Source organism: Ursus arctos, unplaced genomic scaffold, assembly GCF_023065955.2.
Source record: "Ursus arctos isolate Adak ecotype North America unplaced genomic scaffold, UrsArc2.0 scaffold_1, whole genome shotgun sequence".
NCBI classification, from domain to species: Eukaryota; Metazoa; Chordata; class Mammalia; order Carnivora; family Ursidae; genus Ursus; species Ursus arctos.
In genome coordinates this window covers 71,791,734-71,818,599 of record NW_026622763.1, presented here as the reverse complement: position 1 = coordinate 71,818,599, position 26,866 = coordinate 71,791,734, and positions in this window count along the sequence as shown.

The following is a 26,866-nucleotide window of genomic DNA, read 5'->3' as shown; positions in this document are numbered from 1 at the left end:
TCTAAGAAGCATTGTATTACATTTTATCCATTTTTTTCTTATTGAAACTATTACCATATATTTTATAATTTTTATTAAAGTGGTAAATGCATTTACCACAAAAAATACAGAAAAATTAAAAATGAAAAAAAATTAAGAGGTCAGTTCAGGTCCATCTATTTAGGGATAATGACTGCTAGCATGACAAGGTCTCTTTTAGTTAATATATCATAAGCATATTCCTGACATAAAATATTATGCCATAACATTATATTTGAGGATTATATACTATATATGAGGATTATATATTGTATGAGTATAGCATCTTTTATTTAACCAATCCCCTATTTTTGGACATTTAACGCTTTTAACTATTCATTATTGAAAACAATGCAGCACTTATCCTTGAAGACAACTCTTTGTGTACATTCATAATTATTTCCTTAAGATAGTTTCTTAAAAGTAGAACTTTTACAAAGTAGAACTTTTTACAAAGGATACATAAAACATTAGGATATTTTTCTTTCTGGAAAAATTTTACCAATACCTTATGGCCCAAAAGCTAAGTGAGAGTGCCTGTTACTCTACCCCCATCACTGGATATGATCAATGTTCAAGTAATTACCAATTCCATAGGAGAAAAAGAATATTTTGCTTTATTTTCCATGTTTCAAAACCACGAGGAGGCTGGACATCTTTTCATAGTCTATTAGCCATTTGTACTTCTCCTTTATTACATTTTGAGAAGCAAAATTTTGAACGACTTTTGGTTCTGTCTAAGCAATACCAAATATCTTGATGATAGGTTAACAAAAGAGATTTATTTATTTATTTATTTATTTATTTATTTAGGAGTTCTCCTTTGTTTAGATGCCAGCCCATAGAATTTTGGGGTTGAAGGGTACCTTAATGTTTGACACCTTCCCGTGTGGCTTTGGTAACATGGCGGGCTTTCCTGTTCTGAGTGGACACGCTCATGATGGGCACTAAATTAACGTTTAGAGAAATGTGGAAGTAAATGACTAATAAGACCCTTTTCTGACCTCACTCTGAACTAAAATGCTGAGTCACCAGGTTATTTGTGGCTACAAAAATATTACTGGCAAATAGTCTGTGACTATCAAATTCAGTCCCATCTGTAATTGAATTAGAGGCCACATCCTTTTTTCCAAGGAGATTGGTGCACCAAATCCTGCCTTTGACAGTGCTTAGCATTAAACAGGGTTCCAGCCCATGAACAAAGTTCCTATTTATGGAAAATGTCAAGGGTGATCAGTATGAAAGAGAAGTAATATCATTATTTTCTATCTAACTTACTTAATAATTGGACATGAACGGTGAGAACATTTCTGCCAAACAAATACCAATGTTCTGTCCTAAGAAGCTGAGTTAAAGGTTCATGGAATCCTAAAGGTTCCAAAACAAATGCAAAACAAACATTTCAGATGAGGGCAATTATGGGTAAAAAGTCCCATGGAAACGTGCGTATGTTTCATGTCAAAAAGACAAGAACCCGTTCTTGAACAGCTCATATTCCACTCTGTGGGGCTGGTGTATTTTTGAGAATCTGCATATCATCATTTGCAGGAGGAATGTTCTCTTCTGTTCTCGCTGGTCCCTTCCACCCCTGTGCACTCACACGGATGTGTGCGCACCTGTCCCAGGACTGCATTTCCTGCCCCCTGAATTCCTCAACATAACAGAGTTCACAGGTCCCACCTCCAGGCCACGTGCTCACCAAATGTGGAGCATGAAATGAAACAACCACCTGCCAAAGCACACCAGAACACAGCGTGCGGGGGGCAGGTGGGCATTCTCACCTGCACTGTCAGGTGAGAGGACTGAAGGACGGTGAGAGTTGAGACTTATTTAAGACTGTGCAGTTGGTGACAGAGCCAAGACCCCAACTCAGATCTCCTGTTCCTAGAGTTAGGTTCTCTCAACAGCAAAGAAAACCAGCTGATGCGTCTTTAAGCCTCTATTCCATGTTATACAAGTGGTGAATGTATTAGTATCAGCAAGGTTATTTTCTGTTCTATATTGTATACCTTGGCTCATTTCCCAAATAATTCAAAGCAATTCAAGGCATCCTATGAATGTATAATGAGAAAGAAAGAGGGAGAAGGAATAAACGTCACACACTGGGAAAACATGCACTGGAAGTAGAATAGCTAACCTTAGTGAGTGCTGTGTGCCAGACATTGTTCTAAGTGCTTTACATAGGTTAACTCATTTAATCCACACATGACTCTGTGAGGTGGGTACTCCTATTATCCCAATTTTACAATCCTAGGAAATGAAGGACAGAGAATTCCAGTAACTTTCTCAGGTCACAAAGCTAGTATGTGGCAAAGCCTGCGTGTTAACCTAAGTAGTCATGGGCCTGGAACCTATGCGCCATACTATTCTACCTTCTAAATACATCCTTGGCATCTGTACTCCTCCAACTTCTGTCTCCAGGCCGGGACCTGAGAAACTATGCCCCTGAATCTACTCTCACACTTGGTTCTAGGAACTGAACTCTGGGCCCTTTTTTCAGACTGATTATGCTTCCACTGTGGTGAATAAGTATATAGTAAGGTCATCATTTGAGTGGTGCCTGGGTGGCTCAGTTGGTTAAGCCTCTGACTCCTGGGTTTGGCTCAGGTCATGATCTCAGGGTCCTGGGATCAAGCCCTGCCCTGAGCACCACACTCAGCGGGGAGTCTGAGGATTCTCTCTCTCTGTCTCTCTCTGCCTCTCCCCCACTCTTGTGCACGCATGTGCTCTCTCTCTCTCTCTAAAATAAATAAATCAATCTTAAAAAGATCGGCATTTGATAAGATTTTTTTAGTTGTTCTCAGGAGGAGAATTTAATCCATATTAAATCTAGGCTCCAAATTTGAGCTCCCTTATTTCCTAGTTGTGTGATCTTGGGCAAAGCACCTATCTTCTTTGTGTCTCAGTTTCCCCATTTGTCAAATTTGGACAATAATAAGTAACTATCACATGTTTAGTGTGAACAAACCTCTGACCATGGATGAAAAGCTCTTAACATAGTACCTGGCACAGAGTAATAATCAATGTCAGCTATTATCATTATTTGGAGAAAATAGAGCACTTGGGCAGATAAGGCCCAATTTCTGGATCTGACTGTTAAGACTGGTATCCTGAAAATTTTAGAAATTTGGAAGTCAATGTTAAACATTGGAAAATTATACAAATGATTCGTTGCTCACCTGGAACTGAAGATATAGATTCAAATACTTTCCAGGCCCAGTACTGGACGCATAGTAATAATCAGTGTCATCTATTGTTATTGCTATGAGAAAATACAGTACTTTTAGATCTTTACACTTAGGCCCCAGAACACTCACATTCTCAAAGAATCAGAATCATCAGAACTAAGAAAATAAAACCAGGCCAAGATAATACAACCACTAACTGTTTGTACCTTCATGTTAATTAAGTTCTAGCTTTGGGTTCAACTGCCTGACCTACTTTTGGTCATTCTAGCTCATCCAGACTCAGGTATAATATGTCTTTTGAATTTTTATACCTACAGGCTTTCTAGATCAGTTTGTTGTTTTTAAAATTTTAAAGTATAATGCTAATCATAGAAATTAGAAATTGTAGAAATGCATGAAGAGAAAAATGTCAGTCATAATCTCGTCTTCTCACAACGGTGAGAATTAAATAAGTCATAACTCTTGGTCATTGGCTCATGCATGGCCGTCTTTAATTTGTTCATCATCATATAACAAAGCGACTAGCAGAAGACCCATTGTCCTGCCCAAGAAGTGGGCTGTTACGGTAACTGACCTCTGCTTATTTGTTTTCCCCTATTCTTCTGGATCCTGTGCCTTCCTGCTAGACATAACTATTGTCCCAAATTTTGTGTTCATTACCACTTCTTTTCTTAGTCTCACCATGCACACACATAGACACATGCAAACACACATGCACGTGTGTGTGAATGTATGCCTCGATCGCATAAGATTTAGCTAGCTTGTTTGGGTATATTACTTATTAAGATATATTATTAAGATTCATGGCGCACCTGGGTGGCTCAGTCAGTTAAGCATCTGACTTTTCATTTCAGCTCAGGTCATGAGCTCAGGGTCATGAGATCAAGCCCCACATCAGGCTCCATGCTTAGTGGGGAGTCTGCTTAAGATTTACTCTCTTCCCCTGCCCCCCACCCCACTTGTGTATGCTCTCTCTCTCCTCAAATAAATAAATAAATCTAAAAAAGAAATATTACTAAGATTCATCTCTGTCGGCTTATACGGCTGAAGTCATGCATTTAAAAATGTTTAAATATTTTGTCATGTGCTTACACCATACCTTATTTATCCTTTCTCTTGTTAATGGGCATTTGGAGATGTATTTCTTTGAAAAACATATGTATTTTTTAATGTTGTTAAGATCAAATGCCAAATGCAATTTTGCTTCTGCCTTCTGCCTGTTTCTGCACTTATCATTATATTTAAGAATTTTTTCATTTTATTATAAATTTTAGAAATAATAGCATCTCATTCTGTGGATATATCATGATTCACTTAACCATCTTGTTGTTATTAAGCATTTAGGTTGTGTCTCATCTCAGCGAGCACAATTACCATATAAACTACATAAATACGGTTTTCGAATTTTATGCTATTTCCTGAAAGTGACTTCCAGAAGCAGAAGCACTCAGTCAATACCCGGACATTGTAGGGCTCCTGTGTGTGCTGCCAAATTAGTTTGCAGTGCATTAGACTTCACATTTTACCGACAATGATTCAGAGTGCCACAGAAATGTCAATTTTAAAGTCTGGCCAACTCTGGATGCTCATTCAAATCACTCTCTTGTACACCCGACACTAAAACGATATTATATGTTAACTATACTTCAGTTAAAAATAAAATGTAAACAAAAATGGATATTCAGAGGAGATAGCCTAGCCCGACACGCTTGGCAACAGTCAACTGGTTATAGGAAAACTGAATGCAAAAGAGAAATACATTCACAATCACTAGCAAACTGTTTTAATTAACTCCTTTTTGTAAATAGCTGACAATAAAAACTTTGGCTAGCAAATACTAAAAAAAGAAAAGCTGGTTCTTTACTACTTTACCTCTACCATATCAAATATAGGATTATTTGGAATCATTCAGATAAATGGGCAACATTTTCAGTTTTTCTTTCTGGACATCTGATTGGCTTACGTAGAGCCCGAAAGAAGCCAACACACTGCCTCAGGCGAATTGTTTTGTTTTGTGAATTCATGTGTTTTATGCTTTGCATTGACCGTGAATTAGCCTCCTCTTCCCTTTCTGGATTTCAGGTTGGTGTGTACTTGAAGGCGCTCTTTGTTTTACTGGGTGTCATGAAATCTACAATGTCCCATCTGTCAAGAACTGTCTAACTTCGCTGAAACCCTTGTGGGCTCTAATAGGATTCAGGTGAGGGGATTTCTGCTTTCCTTGGTAAATTCCAACAGTTCTGTAGGTTATTCAAAAAGCATCTCAATCTCCATTGCAGTGCCGACCCGCAAACATAATGGTGTCAGTGTTTGTGGGCCTCATTTTCTCTCCTGGAGGGAATCATAATACATTTAATATGAAGCTTATTACTGCCTCTGTCTGTATGCAAGAACTGATAAAATCATTTTGTTTCATTATATCTAAACCCAATAACAATAAAGTGGATAAAAAGTGATTACAGGAGCACAAGAGCCAAAGATAATATAGGCCTATTAGGTCCAGAATGGTGGTAGCACGATACCCCATACATATTTTAGAAGAAGATGTTAGTTCAGAGAAAGGTCAAAGTAATTCTACAAACATATAAGAAACATTAAAAATACTGGTCTCCAGCTTTGAAAAACCAAATGATCTTGATTCCAAATCAACCTCAAGTTTTTTCTCTTGCTCGTGAGTGTTAGACCACAATTTATAAAGTTTTTCTTTTTCTATTAGTGTCTTTCCCATAGACATACACGTTTTGTTTTTATCCATCCCTCAGTTTCGGTTTGAATGATGCTTGTCTTTAACTTTACAGGAAAAATTTTTTTTTGAAATATCAGTATAAAATTATCCTATAGTTTATGTCATGTATCAGGACATTTTTACTAAATTGTTTTTACTTCCTTTTATTTTATTTTATTAAGAGAGAGAGTGCACAAGAGAGAGTGGGGGGGTGCAGAGGGAGAGAAAGAGAATCACAAGCAGACTCCATGCCCAGTGCAGACCCTACCAAGGGCTGGATCTCACAACCCTGAAAACACTACCTGAGCTGAAATCAAGAGTCAGATGTTTAACTGTTGTTTTTAGTGCCTTTTAAAATATCATGAGAGCTACTCCTTGCCATTGCTTAACCTTTTCCAAGGAGGAATATATGGATTATCAATGGCTTTCCTTTCTGTGCCTCAATTTCTTCATCTATAAAATGGGGATTAAAAACAGTACCACTTCAGGGGCACCTGGCTGGCTCAGTTGGTAGAACATGTGGCCCTTGGTCTCAGGGTCATGAGTTCAAGCTCCATGTTTAACTGTCCCCCCTCCAGCCAATAAAACCAACCAACCAACCAAGCAACCAACCAAAATCCGGTACCACTTCATATAGCTAAGATTAAATGAGTTATGTAAAGTCCTTAGTATAAAAACAGGCCAGAGAAAATGTTGTATAAGAGTTAGTATGTTTGGGGTGCCTGGGTGGCTCAGTCGTTAAGCGTCTGCCTTCACTCAGGGCGTGATCCCGGTGTTATGGGATCGAGCCCCACATCAGGCTCCTCTGCTGGAAGCCTGCTTCTTCCTCTCCCACTCCCCCTGCTTGTGTTCCCTCTCTCGCTGGCTCTCTCTCTCTCTGTCAAATAAATAAATAAAATCTTTAAAAAAAAAAAGTTAGTATGTTTATTTTTATTCAATCTAATACAAAATTTATGCTAATAAAACCTCCAGTAGACTCTAAATACCTGTTCAACTGTTGAGATTCAAAAAAGAAAGTAATACCACTGGAGGCACAAAATAACCATTATTGACCCTTGGTTCCATAAACATTAATTTGGGGGCTACATTGAGCAAAGAAAAATATTAAATAATGCACTTCCAGGTCAGAAGATTTTGAGCAAAAAGAGTGCAAGTTACAGATGTTTGCACATTTTGCTGAAAGGACAGCCCTCCTCAATTTTGGAAAATTATTGCGTCGGATGTAGTTGTTTGCTCAGAAGGATCCTGGGTGGGGGAATGTAGGAGGTATGTGTTTGCTACACATCATCTACCGTTCCTCTTCTTCCTTACTAATGCAACCTGGAAGCAGGCTGCCAAGTCCTTCAGGAGGGACTGGCTCTTCTGTTGCCCCAGGAGGTGAATCTTGAGTCCATCCCCTTACTAGTGACTGGTTTAGAAATAGGGAATCATTCCATTCTTGCTAATACCACACAGTAATGAGGGCAGAGGGGTGCAAGACCACCTCACTCTGGGGGTCCCGAATAAACCACATTTCAGCCACTCACTGCTGACAAGAATCCAAAGGTAGAGAAACAAGTGGCGGTGAATGAAAGAGGGCCCTATTTCAGTAGGGCCAACACTGAGAAGACAGTGGACTAGTGTTTCAAAGATGTCTCCAAAGTACTGAAAATAACTTCTAGGTTTATATAAGGATAATGTGGGACAAAGGTTGGTGGGTGCATGCAGGTGGATGGTAAAGGTCAAGGTTGATCCCTGTCTTTGGGGTCAATCGTATGGGGTCTTGCTGACATCAGGGCAGTCCTTATTACTTGAGGGTTCCCATCACAGGGTGTTTGGCTTGTTGGGTCTTTCGCCTGAGTTAAGAGATAAGCTGGACAGAAGAACTTAATCAGTAAGTACAGGCTGAGGTCAAAATGGGGGTAGTGGAAGTCCTCTGTTAACATGAGGCAAGGTCTACTTGGGGACTTCTGGTACTTAGAGAGGGTTTCATGAAAGAAGTGATTTTATCTTTTAGTCTTTGGATAGTAATGTGTAAGGATGTAGTGACTAGAACCACAACAACCATTTTGACCACGAGTGGACAAATCTGAAGAGAGAAATCTTCATGCTGAGAATGGCGGAACAGGAATTTGGAAAAAACATGGATCCCTGATGATGTCATTCAGCTGCTGAATTACCTAACCTATAACACCTTGACACCATTTCTCTGTTTTAATATGTGAGATCCCAGATCCCTTAACTGTTTAAGTCATTTTCAGTTGAGATTTTTGTTACTTGCAGCAAAAACATCCAAACTAACACCGAAGGACATACGTGTGAGACATAGGGGACGTGTCTTACTGGTTAGCCAGAAATGCTAGTTTCTTATTGCTAGTATAACATGTTGCCACAAACTTTGGCTTAAAACAACACAAATTTACCCTCTTACAGTTCTGGAGGTCAGAAGTCCAAAGTCAAGCTGTTGGCAGGGCTGAGTTCCTTCTGGAGGTTTAGGAGAGAAGCAGTTTCCTTGTCCTTCTCAGTTTCTAGGATGCCCTGTATTCCTTGGCTGTGGCCCCCTCTTCCCATCACTGTTGTCTCTTGCTTCCAACAGCACATCTCCTACTACTGACTTGGATCTCCTTCTGCCCTCGTATAGGGACATTGGAGCTCTCTGGATAGTCCGGGATAATCTCCCTGTCTCCAGACCCCTATCTTAACCACATCTGCAAAGTTCATTTTCATGTAAGGAAGGAGAGTCACGGGTTCTGGGGATTACAACACTGACGTCTCTGGGGAGGGAGGCATCCTTCAGCCTACCACATCGGGTCAACTGAGCCAACCCCGGAGAGCTGCTGTCATGGCCAGATCACCTAATACTCTTGCGGAGGGAACAGCATGATGAAGATATTGCTAAGCTGCAGTTACTGTATCCTTTATATTACCAGGCTCAGCCATAATCTTGCCCTTTGCAAGTAATTGTATCTTCATCCCTAATCCGTAGCCCTTATTTAGCCCAGAATGATCAATCCTTCTTGCTTCATCTCTATACTAATAATATTTGACATTTAAATCGAGTCTTTATTCTATGAACTATTTTCAGAGCTTTATCTGTACTAAAGAAATTAATCAGCATAAACCTCTGACGTTAATACTGCTATACCCATTTTACAGATGAGCAAATTTGACTGCATTTGTGTCAATTCACATAGCTTACTAGCAGTGCTTATTTTTTCCTCTTATGTAGGAGCTGATAGCCTGTGACTTGGTTTCTCTTCCAGAAATACAGAGTAAATTCAAGTTTTTACCACTGAGGATTCTTTTAGTTGCAATTTTCACCATACCCAGTGGGGTTAAATGATAAGGAGTTGATTCTCTTCCCAAACAAGAAGCCCAGATTAAGGGTTGCAGGTTGGGTTAATCCAGCCGCTCGGTCAGGTCAAGTTTCCTTTCATTAGGGAGGAAAGCCTTTTTCCAAAGCCCTGAAGCCGTGTTTCTTTTTTGGTTTGATCCCTACACTAGTCACTGGCCAAGAAGAATGGCCAGTCATGACTCATCCCTGGGCCTGAGCCTGACTGCTGTGAGCCCAGTGCTGCCTGACCCCTGAATGAGACCAGGGGTCTGTTAGCAAAGACAGAAGAGAAGGAACCAAGGGGGCGTGCACACCACGGGGTATAGAACGGAAGCTAAAACTCATTGGAAAAGACAACTCTGTAACTGGTCTTAAGGTATCTCCTGGCACTTGGAATTAATAGGCCCTGGGACCATTCATCGCTTTGTTCCAGAACAGGCTTCACAGCTGCTCCTCTGAGGGGACGAGGATAGCAGTGCACGAGGCCGGGGGCCGTGCTGTCCCCCAACTGAGCAGAGTATCATTGGAAGCGTGTTTGACTCCCTCCTTATCTATGAAACTCGAAGGGTCCATGTAGTAAACAGTTCTAGATAACTCTGGAGATAGTATTATTTTCATAAGGAAGGAAAAAGTTCTCATCACGGGCCAAATATGTACTTTTTCAGATAGGGACCTTTCGTATTCATGGAACTATTTTTTTGAAGTCACTCTCTACATTCTCCCCCAGATAACCTCTTTTACCAACAGTAAAGCACGTGACCCCTGATCGATCTTCTAGCAGAGCGGAGCTGAGTCACTAACACAGGGCCTCCAACGCTCACGGCCAGGCAGGCTCCGGAGGCCAAGCCAGAGCCTGTGCTCAGCTCGCTCAGGCCTCCTGCTCCCGCAGTCCTGGCTCCTGTCAGAATCGAAGTCCAGGCATTTAGCTCATATGTCATAGTTATTGAACAAACCATTCCTGTATCAGTGGTCCTGTTGCCATTGGACCATATCCACATTCATTTCTTCAGAAACGTAGGCCTGTGTAGCCTGGAGTTTCAATCAAATAGACGTGCGTATCGGAGCCAAGTCCTGTCTGGCTGGCTGGACATCCACACAAAGCTGAGAGCAGTCGCTTCGCCATTCTCCGTCAGCGGGTCAAGAGCGGGCTCCCGAAGAGAACTTCCCTCGCCGCTGCGGCCTACCCCAGTGTCTGGCACACTGAGGGACACATGGGCTAGCACGGGTTGGCGCGTTCGAAACAGTAAAGGAGGCAAGTGTCAGGACACGTCTTGCTTTGCCTTCAACATGCATCACTGTGTCTCTTCGCTCCATTTCTGTTTTTCCCGTGTGGATCAGAGTCGCAGGAGCAATTACCCCTCAGTAAGCTCGACGTGCCCTCTGTACAGTGTCCCTGGCACGTGAGCCTCAGGGTGTTTAACGCGAACATGCAACATTACACGGACTCCAACCGTTTCCCGGTAACTCCTAATACATGGCTCGTGGGTCAGCAGAGTCGGATGAGGTGAGATGGCAGTGTTGGTTTGGGGCTTTTTGGCCCATTCAGTTGCGAAGATACCCCCACAGTCACTGCCTGGAGCCCGGAGCAGTGACAGCGCCTTGTGCCGCATACCTCAGCCCACCTGGCTTCTCTCCAGCACGACTTGGCCAAAACACTCGTGCTGGAGCATCTGAGAAAGGCCTTTGCATCCTGGTCGTCCAGATAGAAAGCTAAGGCAGGTACTGGGAATGGTCTCTTTTCTCTCCCTTTCGGACCCCAACTTCCCCCTGCGAGTATTGCTTTGCAGTTGTCCTCACTGCCTTTGTCAAGCACCCAGAGCTCTGCTGGCAGATCGAAAATAATTTCTCTAATTGGAGGTGAGAGGTTATCTGATTTGCTTAGTTTAACATGAGTCACTCATATGCTTGAGAAATGGAGTCCCGGCCTCTGCTACTGATACTGGGAACTTCACAGAAGGAATGAGTCTGGACTTTAGAACACACAGCACGAATCTCACACCAGTCATGCTCTGGCTGTTCAGAGGGATGGAACGAGAACGAGTTCCTAAGGTGGAGGTTTTCGTGAAAATCTCAGATTTTATTAGAGAGGTCTTTTGAGTCCATAACGTATTGAACTTTAACATTATGGACTTGAAGGAAAAATATTTCCTTTGTAGTAGGAAGCCTCTGTTGTGTTTTGGAAGAATTTTCCAGTAAATCATCTAACAGCTGCTTTACTGTACAGGCCTTGAAATTTTATCCTTTCATTGGTTGCATACGCTTTTGCTTTTGGAAACTTCACATGCTTCTCTTTACCAGTAATATTTTGTTCCCAAAATATCAGCTCCCGGGGAGGATTTAATAAAAGCTGACCCAACAAGAATTGTTTTTGAGCAAACCTTTTGTATATTTTTGGCTGGGTAGCATAGTCTATGTAAGATTATGACTCAAAATCCTAAAAGCCAACCTATAGAGATCCTGATTTTGTGACAAAAGAAAATGCTCACCATCTCTTAACATAAAAGCATTTTGCATCTGTGGTGTGGAAACAGCGATTATAGTGGGTACTGGTATAAGCCTGCAATTCTCAAAGTTTGTTCCACATGAGGGTCCCCTGAAAGGTACATGCTCCAGAACAGAGTCATGATGTGCTGATTTCTAGAAGGGGCTCCTGGCTAATGAGGATTGAAAAACAGGAAAAAAATGAGGCTGGAAACTCACCAAGCATGACTTCAGTGTGCGAAGCAGTTTGTTACTGAAATCCTTTAAGGCAGGAAGATTCCCCATAGACGGTGCCCGAAGAAAGTGGAGCAGGAGGGGTAAGAGCAACGTTGCTTTGCTCTAAGAGGCCCACCTGACACTGGTCACAGAGTCTTATTGGGCAGAAAGAGGGGTGGGCAGGTGGCTTACAGTAAAGTTGGTCAATGAAAGAGTTTTCAAGGAAATTTTTCAGTGACAGTTTAGAGAGAATAAAAGCAGGAGAGGAGCCGTTTATGAAAACGTTTGCAGTAGGCGAAACGTTTGCAAGTCATTGGGGAAACTGGGTTCAATTTTGGCTCATCTGTTGATTTTGATTCAGAATAACCCCTCATTTCGGAAATTCTATGCATTGGCATATTAAGAGGTTATTAAATAAAATTAAGTTCCTATCGAGACAGAAAGATCACAGGAGATAAAAATATCAGCTTGACTACTGAAAGCAATTACATTGGAGGGTACGAATAAGTGGGTAAATGGGCTGGCTAACACTGCACCCTCCCTCTTGGCCTTGATTCAGCCCAACTGAGGGAAATTTGCGTTTGCAAAACACGCTCTTAGCCGTGATCCTTGGGTCCTATTAGTTCAGGCATGGAGGGAAGAAAAGAGCAAATTCCTAGTAGTTACAGGTTTAAAAAAAAATTTTTTTTAAGGATTTTATATATTTATTTGACGGAGAGAGACAACAGCCAGCGAGAGAGGGAACACAAGCAGGGGGAGTGGGAGAGGAAGAAGCAGGCTCCCAGCAGAGCAGGGAGCCCGATGAGGGGCTCAATACCAGCACCCTGGGATCAGGCTCTGGCCAAAGGCAGACGCTTAACGACTGAGCCACCCAGACACCCCTACAGGTTTAAAATTTTTTTAACAGAGAAGCTGTACTCAAATGAAACCAATGGATTTCATCCACCAATGAGTACGGGGCAGAAGAGTAGGATAAGAGTTATCCGTTTGAATGAAGCTCACCTATTAAAAAAAATCTGTACTTCTTGACATGACAGCGCATGTAGAAAATTATACTGTCCATACATGACAGCAGAAAAAAATATATGAGTCTGTTTGAAATTGGAGAATCAGCGAGCTTAAGGGCTCTGGCCTTCATAAGCCTTCGCAGTCTGGGTTCACTTGTAACCCATTTGTGGTACACCAGTGTGCACGGGTACGGGATCCGGGCAGGCAGACCTAAAGGATCTGCCACCTATTTTTCTTACTGTACTTTCTGAGGAAATCATATGATTTTTTTCCCTTTAATTTGTTAATCTGTATGGTTTCTTTCCAACAACAGTTTTGTCTCTGATACCAACTGGGTGTCCTACAATTCAATTCAGTTCTGTCGTTAACGACACTGAATTAACACAGACCCCATAGGTTAAGGGCTCAGGGCCCCAAGACCGTCCTCACTTCAGATACTGGTTACAAGTTGCTGGGACCCTGCTACTGCTGCCCAACTGGCTAAGAATACAAGACTCCCCATGACCACCCTCCTCTCAGGTTTGATACTTTGATAGAATGATTCCTAGAACTCAGGAAAGCTCTATAATTATGACCACAGTTTTATTAGGATACAACACAGGAAGAGTCAAATGGAAGAGATGCATATGGCAAGGTAATGGGAGGCAGAGGAGAGCGGGCAGAGAGCTCACATGCCCTCTCCAGGCACGCCGCCAGTCTAGCACATTGATGTGTTTATCCCCCAGGAGCTGCCTGAACCTCTCTGTTCAAGAATGTTTTCTTAAGGTTTCATTAAGTAGGCATGATCAAGTCACTCCCTGAACATTGGTGATGGGACAGTCTCCAGTCCCCCTGCCCTCCCGTCCTCAAAAGTCAGAGGCTGGGATAGAAACTTCCAAACCTCTAATCCTACACTTGGTCTTCCTAGTGATCAGTTTTATCCTAAGGTTGAGTAGAAAGGGGCTCATTATGAATAACAATAGACACCCCTAACCTTCAGGAAATGCCAAGGATTTTAAAAGGTCCGTGCCAAGAACATGGGACAAAGACCAAATGTATTTTTTCCTTATACCTCAATGAGGTAAATTATATTAATAGACTTTTCTAATGTTAAACAATTCTTGCATTCTTTTATTTTATATACTCCATTCACTTTGGCCTCCTAATATTTTATTTAGGGTTTTCCCATAGTGAGAATGGCTTATAATTTTCCTTGTTCATGTTGTCATTGTCTAATTTTAATAGCAAGGTTCAGTTGGGCTTATTAATTAGTTGGGGGATGTTTTCCTCCTTTTCTAGTCTTAGAAACAGTTTGTTTAAACTTAGAACATATTCTTTGAATGTTTCATTCACGTATGGAACTTTCTAAGCTGGTTTTACCTTTTGAGAAATCTTTTAATTACAGATTCAATTACAATAATGATTATAAGGTCATTCAGATTTCCTATTTCTTCTTTACTCTTTAGTCTTTAGTTTTGTTTGCATTTTAGTTGTATTTTTCTAGGAATCTGTCCAAATCATTTAGGTTTTAAACATGTGGAAATAACATTATTCATAATGTTTTCCCTTATATTTTAATATTTGCTGCAATTATACTTATGCTCCTTTTTTCAATCTTAATGTATTTTTATTTTTGTTCAAAGTACCAGAGCAGAAGTCATAGCTTATGATTCAACGTAACTCTTGTTGTGGGCCCTGGCTAAAGTATTCTTCCTTTAGATACTTAAGGATGGCACTAATTTCTGTCATTTACTCCATAGATGGATGTGAAACTTGTTTTGATATGCCTTTTTTTGCTGGGGGTGGAGGGAAGTTCCAGAGGCTTCCATTGGGCTCCCTACTATGACAGCTTTAAGATACTCCACAGACCAAGGACCCTGTGTAGGAATTGTGTTACCTAATACACCAATCCCAATTTTACAGCCAGAGGGGGGGAAATCAGCCAATGTAAACAGAACAAGAAATAACTGGGATGATGAAATTAGTAGATAGGACTTTAGAACCACCATTATAAATATATTCAAAGACTAAAAGAAAAACATGAACGCACTGAGAGAACAGAGGATCTCAACAGAGAAATGGAGTCTTTGAGAAAACAATCAAATAGAAGTTTGAACCAAAAGTATCTAACGTATGAAATGAAATTATCCGAAGATAGGCTTACCACTGCAAGAAAACAAAAAACAAAAAACCACAACTTGAAGATAGAACATGGGAACTACCAAAACTGAAGCAGAGAGAGCAAAGACTGAAAAAAAAAAAAAAAAGTGGACAGAGCCTCAGAGAGCTGTGGACAGATCAAGTAATCAGTATATATATACATAACTGGATTATCAGAGGGAGAAGGTATGGATTGAAACAGAGAGATATTTCAAGCAATAGCAGTTCAATGTTTTCTAAAATGGATGAAAAATATAACCCAAGGAAACTGGTGAATGCGAAGTTTTCACACAAAATCACATCAAAACATACCTCATAATCAAATTGCCAAATATCTATGAAAAGAGAACATATTAAAAGCAGCCAGAGGAAAGGGACATTACATCCAGGTGAACAACGTTAAGAATAATTGCTGACTTGTCAATAACAATGCAAGCCAGAACCAAAGGACGTTTTGGGGCTATCATGGGGACTACTTCAACCCTGTGTTCTGTATGGTGCTCCTTCTAATCCGCCCCCATCTCTAAGTTTCTGTCTTAAATAAACCCAGATAGTAATCCAGAACCATATGTCTTAAAAATTATGCATCAGGTAGAAATAGATCTTGGGTTTGTTAGCATACTTCAATATATGTTCTAATTCATCATTGAGGTGCTGTATAACAGCATGCATGCTGCTTTATATCTAAAACTACACTTAGCGGGGCGCCTGGGTGGCACGGTCATTAAGCGTCTGCCTTTGGCTCAGGGCGTAATCCTGGAGTTCTGGGATCGAGCCCCACATCAGGCTCCTCCACTGGGAGCCTGCTTCTTCCTCTCCTACTCCCCCTGCTTGTGTTCCCTCTCTCACTGGCTCTCTCTCTCTCTGTCAAATAAATAAATTAAATCTTAAAAAAAAAAATTCTTAAAAAAAATAAATAAAACTACACTTACCTACTAAGCTGATGTGTTTTTAGAAATGTTAGTACAAAAAAATGGTTCTGTGCAAAGGAACTGCTATTGGGAATATTGGGAAGTACTATAAATAACTCACTTTAAAGCATCCTGAGAAAGGGATATCAAGAATGCAGATACAGGGGCTCTGGGTGGCTCAGTTAGTTAAGCGTCTAACTCTTGATTTCAGCTCAAGTCATGATGTCAGGGTTGTGAGATAGAGCCCTATATCAGGCTCCGCACTGGGCATGGAGCCTGCTTAAGATTCTCTCTCTTCCTCTCCCTCTGCCCCTCCCTTCCTGCCCTCTCTAAACAACAACAACAACAACAACAACAACAACAACAAAAGACTGTGGATATGAACGATATGAAAACCAAGAAGGAAATAATAATGCAGATTTAGAAAGTAGTAAAGGAAATGAGTTTATCAGGCTGCAGAATTTAAAGCTCAGGAAAATCTTAGAAATATTGCTTCAAGATAAAGAGGTTTATATCATGTGTTATTAAATTTTTTTATTGTAAGAGATTATTTAAGGATAGGAAAAATGCTTGTGATATATGATTAAATATCAAAAGAAAATAATCATATAGTAATAATAGCAATATCAATACCTTTCTAAAACTATGCCAGGTATGTGTGGGGGACACAAGTGACTGGGGTGGTCAGGGAAGACTTTGTAGAGGAAGTGATCTTTGAACTGGGACTTAAACAATAAGTAAGTAGAAGTAGAAAAAATATATATTAGGTAATGAAAGGAGAACAGCATTCATGTAAACAATAATAGTTAATTTATCGAAAGGTCATATTATGTGAATTCTTGTTTTAAAAAAGAATAATCCATTGTTGGATATTTGGGCAAAAACTTATTGATGGAGTGCCTTTTGAACTGGGTTGGGATAAAATTAGATAAAGGAAGATACAGAGGAAAAGTAGACTCGATCACAATGTGGAGGATCGCAATCTGAGGAGATGTTCTCTGTTGCACGATATAGAGACTCCGCACGGGGAAGACGGGTATGGAAGTTAAGAATGGATTGTAAAGGAGGAAGGAATTGATGGATGGTCTTCTGAAGTAGAGTTTGATGACACCAGACCCAGAAGGAATCCTTTCGGATTATTTTAGTGTTTTTTGCCTTTAAGTGTGCATATTGGACAGACTGAGAACCAAGCAAATAAACAATTAAAAGACCCACACAGTTACCTAGGTGTTCAGAGCCTGAATTTTAAAAGTGGCAGTGGGGCTAGAAGGACAAGATGATCGTAAGACATTTCTATAAAAAAAAATAATAATAACAGCATGGGGTGCCTGGGTGGCTCAGTCAGTTAAGCGTCTGCCTTTGGCTCAGGTCATGATCCCAGGGTCCTGGGATAGAATCCGGCATTGGGCTTCCCACTCGGCTTCTCCCTCTGCCTGCCATTACCCCCGCTTGTGTGCACTCTCTCTCCGTCAAGTAAATAAATAAAATCTTTAAAGAAAAACAAATAATAACAGCAACAGGTGACTAACTTGGACTTGGAGAACAAGAAGAACACCAAGATGAACTTAAGATAGCGAACTTGGAAGATTGGTAAGACTGCAGGTAAAGCTGAAAAGTTGGGAAGAGAAGATCAGTTTTGGATCTGTGGTTTTGGACAGTAGTGTAGTTAAAGGGAAAAGTCATGTAGATAATTGGGCACAAGATATAAGTATTCAACTGAGAGAAAACATAGCAGGGAACAGAGACTTTGGAGTCATAAGCATCAAGGTGGTATGTGAAGCTTTAAAAGTAGATGAACCATTGGCATGAGGACTGAGCGGAGAGAGCATAAACAAAGCTTTAAGGATTATCTACAAATGCATGGACAGGGAAGGAAGAAGAGCCAGAAAAATGTGAGAGAACTAGAAGAATGGGGGTATGCTGTCCTGCAAGACTGGGAAGAAGATAATTTTCAGAAGGAAGTAATCGCAACATCAAATTCTGAGTAGTAGTTAAGAAAAACAAGAAGTGGCTCAAGGTGGTTAGCAATAGTAAGGCTATTTCAATGGACTGTGGAAGCAGAAAGCAGATTATAGATTTTCAGAGATCAAGTGGCAGGGAAATAGTAAAGGGATCAAGCGAGTAGGGACCACTCACTTGAAGATTTGGGATGTGAAAGGAAGGAGAAATGGTGTAGAGTTTAGAAAAAAAATGTCAGTTAAAGATTAATTGAGCAGCTAAGTGATTTGTGAGTGAATAAAAGCTGAAGGGAAAGAGTTTGCTTCCATGCTTTTTTATGCATCTACTTTTGAAAAACTGTACCCATTACTTGAATATTCTTTAAAAAATACATTGCCATGCAACTCTTTTGAAAATAATGTTGCTTCCGTTATTAGTATTTGGAATTATGCTCCAGTATTGTCCTCTCTCGAACATGTAATCTTGCCTAGGTCACCGTGCATGTGGGTCACATCACAGAGCTGCTCCATAGTCCAGAGTTAGGATGAGGACTTTGCTGTTACGGTTTGACACTTGGGGAACAGGTGCTGCATTTCATGTGTGATTCTTTATCCTTTATGACCTTGAAGAGCATTCTAATTCCAGCTTTAGCCACCCTTTATTGCAGTTTGAGTAATACATAATGATAAAACTTCGTCCTCTGTTTCAGTTCTATGTATGTAAAAATGGAGTCATGTATGCCAGTCTCAGAGTTTTACCGGTGTCAAATTATCACACATTTTATGACCAATAGTAACATTTGACTATGAAGCTTAAGAAGAAAAAAATTGGTTGCTGGTGATGAAAATGTTTATCATATCTATGATATCTGTGAGTGATGGACATGACATCATGGGAACTAATTTGTTCCGACCCAGAGTGGATACTTAGTGACAATTACGTCATGGGTACCAAAGTAAACAGCATAAAGGTACGCAGAATATGTTATACTTCCTGGTTTTTTCTTTTTAAGGATCTGTAGTTTAAAGAGATAATTTTCAGATGCTGTCAGCAGAATGATTTAAACCATACCTATACGTTTGTCCTCGATGAGTTCTACTGTCAAAACGTGTGTGACGAGTAAGTTGAAGGAAAACCGACGTGGAAATACATCCAGCTGTGCACTGCTACCTGCTTCCAGTAGAGTTCCGTGGCATGTGTTAAAGTGAATCACGAACAAATGTGACGTAGTAGCAACCATGCCTAGAAGAACCTACCTGGTTGGTGAGACACATGCAGATGAAGGAACGCAAGGTGTGAATTGCCAGGTGACTGAATTGGATAAATTGGATAAATATGGAGGGATGAGTTCATTTAAGGTGGGAATGTGGTTGGAGAAAGGATTTGAACGGGACCTTTATGGGGGTGGGAGGTAAAATTTACATTTGTGGAGGGAAAGAGGGAGTCATTCCTTTCAGGGATAGTAGTCCTCGCCAGACTTCAGAGCCTCCTGTCCTTTCTTTTTGTACACAAGCCCATAATTAGGAGTAGTTGATCACCTAGTGAGGTCCTCTGCCTGACCTAGACACGCAGAGCACGGGGCCATGCAGCGATGACCACACACGAACACTTGCAAGATTGCCTTCCAAATGAGGCCCAGGTCAACTTCTGTACATATGACCAGCACTTGACAAATACTTCAGAGCACATAATCTATGAACATATGATTTATGGGGTCAATTTAAAAAGCACTTCACATGGAAGTTAAGAGGGGGGCCCAGGAAACTTGGAATGTCTGCTTTTGACCAGGAGCTAAGCTAGACGCTTTTTGTACATTGTCTGAATCTCCCCCACAACAACTCTAAAAGGTTGTGATTCCAAGTTAGAGAAAAGAAAATGATAGTTCAGAGATACAAAGTAACTTGTTTACTTTCACTAGTAGAGACAGTCGGGAATTTTTTTGAGATATAATTAATTTATAATATTGTATTCATTTCAGTTGTATAATATAATTACTTGATATGCATATCAACTAATATATAATACATATTATAATCACAAAATGCATATATTGTGATATGACTACCATAGTAAGTTTAGTTAACATCTGCCCAAAGTCAGGATTCATACCAGCTCTAATTCCAGAAAATAGCTCCTTCTACACTATCCTTCTTCCCTAGAGCTAGAAAACACATTCCCCCCCCTTTAATTAACAGGAGAATTTCAGTGTTGAAGTTAACAAAAAAGAAGACTTATAAATTAGTTAGAAGGTCAAATAAAGTATTTGGTAGGCTAAGAATTGCTGGGTACGGTTCACATTCAACCTTTGATCGGGAAAAGAGGACGTTTTACAGTATGTTCTTTGGAAAGATTACCAAAGTAAATAAAGAGAAAGTTTTCTAGCTGCCCCAAGCAATCATGAAAACACTACATATCTATGCGATTACCTAGCAAAGTTGAAGAACATTTTTATTGGGCAAATAAAAAGTCCAGAATGAAGTGACAGTGACCTTTAAGCCACCTAGAAGCACTCAATGTGATGAAGTGCCCCACATTCCCGAAGTCCGCAGACACAAGGCCAAGAGTCTAAGCGTCGGACACTTTGGCTTATGATGAATATATTACCGGAATTCCTAGGAAGGAAGAACTGAGGTTTCTCCAAATAAAAAATTAACTGATTTATATCTTATTGCTCCACACTGTCCAAGAAAAAAAGAACTGAGACATCACCTGACAATATGCCATATCACAAGCATATACAACAAAGGCTTTTAGTAAAATTTGATTTAGCAAAGAAATCGCGTTACTTTCCAAACATGTGTAATTTATTTAAGACTTATTTCTTGACGATTGCAAGAATATCAAAATTTAAAATAGTCTATGGTTCTATGGCAAAAGAGTAATTCTATAGAAAAAAAAAATCCTTTTTCTCTCTGGTTTGCAGGTGAGCATATCTCCCTCTAGTGTTCAAAAAACTCGAATGCAACCATTTGTGTTGGTCTGGATCTGGTTGTGATTAGTTGAAGGTCAACAAGTGGTAATAAAACAGCATCATTATTTGTTTTTATGGGATTTGGTCCATATATAGCTCAGTATTTTCACAAACAAATACCACATGCATGAATTGTCAACCACATTTTGTAGGGTTCCTTTTGTATCTGAGATATCTGCTGTAACTCTAACTTTGTACTTGCGTAACTCTTTGTTAAAGGGTTGACAAAATAGGTAACTTTTAAATTGCAAGTTTCCAGAAAGAGACAACAAGAGTCTTGGGGCTTGATCCTTGGACCACTTTCCTTTTTGTTTCTATTTACACTCTCTTGTTTGATGATTTCATCTACTCTCGTGGTCAATTATCATCTATCTATGGATGAACTTCTAATCTGTCCCTTGACTGGAGCTGTACCCAGAGCTGTACAGCTTCCTAGCTCCTCAACATCCTACTTGGACGTTTAATAGACATCTCAAACTTGACTTGCTTGAGAACCTAGTTTTTTAAAAAATTTTCTTGCGCCTTCCACCTACCAAGTAGCTCAGACAACAAAAAACCTAACAATCATTTTACCTTATTCTCATTCCTTATATTGAGTCCATCAGCAAATCCTTTCAGCCTTTCCCCCCAAATATATCCCCGATGTGTCGCCTTCTCTCCACTTCCATTACTTCCCCCAAGTTTAAGCCACCATCGTCCCTTCCCTGACCTACCTCAGTAGGCTCCTATTCGGTCTTCCTGCCCCATTTCAACTCATAGTTTCTTCACTTTATTAAAATAAGATCTTTCCTCACTCTGTTCCCAGCCTTCTTCAGGCTTTGAATGTGTCAAGTTGATTCTCACATTCAGGCCTGAGTCTCACCTGCTCACCCACTTCCTGGGGAAACTCATTAATGACATTTTTGAAGGGCTGGCTCCTTTTGTCAAACCTCAGCTCAAATGTCTCTCCTATGAGAGACTTCCTTTGACTGCAGTCTCTCCTATTACCCCGGTTCACTACATTTACTTCTTGCATTTTTCATCATCTGAAATAAACAAACAAAATCATTGTTTTCTTGCTCATTTTCTGTTCCTCTTTACTAGACTAGGAGATGGGATCTTGGCTGCATCCACTCTCTCCCATGCCTAGAACAATGCCTTGCCCACAGCAGGTGTTCAAGGAATACTGGTCAACTGAGCAAGATGAGGAAGATGGGGGGGGGAGTATAGGTTCACACAGGGGAAAGGCGTGGGCAGAAAAAAGAATACCAGACTCTGGAGTCTGCTTTAAGTTGCGCACTCAATTTTCTCAACCTCGTAGCATGCCCAGCAATAATAAAAAGCAACCACACAGCTTCAAAGGAGCATGTATAACGTACGTACTCTTTCCTTCTACAAAACTACAGTTTCAAAAGCAGGAGGTAAAAATAAATAAATAAATAAACCAGTAGTAACAAATAACAAGTCAAAACTCAGCAGCTTATACAATATATTTTAAAGGAAAAGAAATTTCTCATGAAAGATTCCCTTAGAATCAGCACAAATTTGGGCATAATATCCTTAAGCAAGCATTTGGTTCATGTGTAATAAAATCATCTTAGAAAAAAAACACCCAAACCATGAGAGAAAACACAAAATCATAAGTGCAGCTGAACTTGACATCCAGGGAACCAAAATATCGGCAAGTCAATTTCTGTTCTCCGTTTAGTCTGTTATATTCGGTTAACTGAGGTAACCGGTTTCTGTTCCCAGGTACCTTCTCTTAAAGTAGATGTCCGTATTTGTAGGTTAATAAATCAAAAACATAAAAATAGCTCTACCCAAATTAAACACTGAGTGCATAAGGGAATCTTTCAAGGAAATAAGTAATAACAGTGATAAAGTGTCTTTTTATAATTTGAAGGGTCCAGTGGTCCAACACATCTAATATAAAATTCATTCCTAACAATTTTTGAAATGTATCGATTCTTGTCAGGGTTTTAAGCTGACCTTAACCTGAATGGTGAGGACAAGGATTACATCTTAGCCTCAGTCTGGTTGGTGATATTCCTGATTATTGTGAGAATTACTAGGGAAATTCAGTCCCAGGAGTCACCTTTCTCCTATTTGACAGGAATCACAATAACTGACAAATACAAAAGAACTGTCTTTGCCAATTTTTATAAAAGTGTTTCTCCTTCCATAATTCTGGCAGGTGCCCCACAGAAAAGTTGAGAAACAGGATTCGGTGAATGAGCAATTGTCCCCCTAGAGGAGCCAGGAATGGAGGTCTAGTAGAGGTGAGGTAGAAAGTCAGAGCACCTGATGCTTGTTTATTTCTATTATAGCTTTTGAGGTTGGGGTGAATGGACAGCAAGGCAGCAGAGGGTTGGAAAAGGAACATTTGCCGATGGGGAAAGGGTGGAACGTGAATGGCTGAGCTCTTGAGGCTCCTCTCGCTCTAGACTGTTGCTGTGAATCCATCTATCCCCTGCTGGCCTGCTTCTGTCGACGGGTACCCTCCATGAAGCAATCCAGGTGATCCTGGCTTTCTAGCAAGAAGGCCCAAGTCCGGGGCGCCTGGGTGGCTCAGTCGTTAAGTGTCTGCCTTCGGCTCAGGGCGTGATCCCAGCGTTCTGGGATCGAGCCCCACATCAGGCTCCTCTGCCGGGAGCCTACTTCTTCCTCTCCCACTCCCCCTGCTTGTCTCTCTCTCACTGGCTGTCTCTGTGTCAAATAAATAAATAAAATCTTAAAAAAAAAAAAAAGAAAGCCCAAGTCCTTTTAAATGCCTGGGAACTGCTGGGGGTAGTTCTATTGGCAGCACACTGGCAGCTCCTAAACCAATCATACCTTCGCACCTCTTGGTTATTGCCTGTAGCGTAAGGCCTTGGACTGATTTCTTAACTTCTCATACTCTTACTTTCTAAGTGCTTTTTTGCTTCTTTTTGGCTGAGGAATCAATCTTCCAGTACTCTCCTGGCTTTCAGAGCTTTTCACTGTGCCCTCGGGCTATGAAAGCACGCTAACTTCAGCTTGTTCTTGGAAACCGACCCCTACCTCCAGGTTTTTAGTGCAATGTGTCTGGTTGGAGGCTTTGTTTCTATGTGGGATTTTCTAATCCTCCACACTCCAAGCGCAGGAGATAGGGTCTGCCACATTTACCAGCTGTTTTCCAGGGAAAAGTTCTTACTGATTTTAGGCTCATAACATCTTCTCTTCCGCTTCATTCATTGAAGACTTTCGCTCGCACTTTTCCACCCCACTCTGCGGCTTCAGCATCCATGGGGACAGCCAGAGCCTGAGCAACTTAGCTTCTTGATCTGCCGTGACCAAAGTCCTTTGCTTCAGTCTCCCACTTCCTGGCCATACTGGGGACCCTGTCAATGCCTAGAACTGCTCCACTTCAGGAACTGCAGAGTCAGTACCCTCGCTCTTCTTTCTGCTGTGACAGTTTCTCCCACAGTGTCTCTCTCCCGGAGATGCCCACCCGCCCTATTTAACAGCTTTCTCCCCATTGAATAGCCTTTTCTTCCCTTATTGATTTTAGGTTCTGAGAGTCTCTGTTTTAACCACTTTTATCAGAGTCTCCATTCTCTTGCTCTGCTGTTGTTGAAGGAGGTCATTGAAGGGCCGTGACCGCTGGTTGACCTCCAAGCTGGACCCAGGCATTTGGAGGCTCCTTCTCTCCCCCCCTCCCCACCTTGGAACGCATGTTCTGCCCACGCTTTCCACGCTTCCTACAGCTGAAGCCGTTTTCAAGGACGCCACACTTGAGAGAGCAATCTGTTGTTGAGCCCATCTGGACGTGGCTGAACCTTGTTAAGGCCTCCATATAAACTGAAGATTCTGGCTGGTGGGCGTGGAAATCTGTTCGTCTTATGGCTGCCGGAACGGAGCCTTGTGTGTAAGTCCCCTTGCATGTTAAACCTGCCGTCTACCAATCTGGGGAGGCCTGCTTCTTTCTTCGGGTTCTCTCTGCCTTCTCTGTGTGGGGCCAGTTTATGAGCCAACAGTTATCTTCTGTTATCCTCAGCCCGGGAAACGTGTTGTGTGTTGGTTTTCTTCGAACCGGAGCTGGGTCTGTGGGACGTCTTCGGAGTACAGATTTTTGTCACCAATTCAGAGCCTTCAACTGGTCGTTCCTGTATGTCCCTGATCCCTCCCATTCTCTCTCCTTTCCCGCCAGGTAGTTATTTCAAAACGTCTTCATTCTCCAATTGTTGACCAATCCCTGACCCTGATCTTCTTTCAATTTTTTTTTCTTAATTGAAGTATAATGAACCCACAATATTATGTTAGTTTCAGGGGTACAACATTATTCCACAGTTCCATGCATTACTCTTTGCTCACCATGATAAGCATAGTCCCCATCTGTCACCAGACAACATTATTATAATGTTATTGGCTATATTCCCTATGCTCTACTTTTCATCCCCACAGTTTATTTTATAACTGGTAGTTTGTACCTATTAAATCACATTATTTTACCCATCGCCCACCCCCTTCCTTCTGGCAACTACCAGTTTGCTCTATTTAAAGAGTCTGCTTTTTGGTTCATTTGTTTTTTAGATTCCACATAAAGTGAAATCCTATGGTATTTGCCTTCCTCTGACTTATTCTATTTACCATAATATCCTCTAGGTTCATCATGCTGTCACAAATGGCAAGGTCGTATCTTTTTTTATGACTGAGTAATATTTCCATTGTATATGGCTCCCACATTTTTTTAATTCATCCATCGATAGATACTTTAGTTTCCATATCTTGGCTATTGTAAATAATGCTGCTATAAACACAGGGGTTGATACATTAACAAAGGAGGCAAGAATATACAGTGGTGGGGAAAACAACCTTTCCAATGAATGGGGCTGGGAAACTGGACCACTTTCATACACCATGCACAAAAATAAACTGAAAACAGATTAAAGACCTAAATGTGAGACCTGAAACCATAAAGCTTTTAGAAGAAAACATAGACCATAATCTCCTTGACATCAGCCATAGCAACATTTTTCTAGATTAATCTTGGGCAAGAGAGCTACAAACAAAAATCAACTCTTGGGACTAAACCCCAATAAAGTTTATGTGCATCCAAAAACAAAAAACCCCAAAAAGGCAACCTACTGAATGGGAGAAGATACTTGCAAATGATATATAAAGGTTAATATCCAAATACATAAATTATATTCAAAACCAAAAAAATTTTTGATTTTAAAAAGTGGACCAAGGGCCTGAACAAACATTTTCCAAAGAAGACCTACAGGTGGCAAACAGACACATGAAAAAGTGCTAATCATCAGGGAAATGCCAATCAAAACCATTATGAGATACCACCTGACACCTGTCAGGATGACTAGACTAAAAGACGTGGTGAAGATGTGGAGAAAAAGGAACCCTCGGCGCTGTTGCTGGGAATGCAAACCGGCACAGCCTCTGTGGAAAATAGCATGGAGGTTCCTCAAAAAATTAGAAATACCATAAGATCCAGTAATCCCACTACTTACCAAGGAAAACAAAAACACTAATCCAGAAAGATATATACACCCCTATGCTTATTACAGCAGTATTTAGGACAGCCAAGATATGGAAGCTTCCCTTTAATTGTTAGCAGATGATTTTGCGTTCTACAGAAAAGCGTTTTATTCCACTAGTTTTGAGAGCTTTTAGGCATAGAAAGTTGAATAGGGGGTCGTGGCAGGGGTCTGAGCACCCAGTTAAGTTAGAAAAGTATGGAAATGTGACCATCATAATCAAAGGGTATTCGCTCCTCAAGGCAGAAGAAGCACCCTCGGCCTTCAGCTGTTCAGTGCGCCCTGAGGGGCTCACTGCCCTGGCCGAGAGGCGCCACCGAGTGCGCTGGAAAGCGCCTCCTGCAGGAACGCGCTGCCAGTTCGCCGGGTGCCCCCCAGGAGCTGCAGATGACCGGAAACGGAGCCTGCGCGGGCCTGTTGCTAAGCAACAAGGACGCTAGACCGCCCGGGAGCTCTAGGAGCAGAG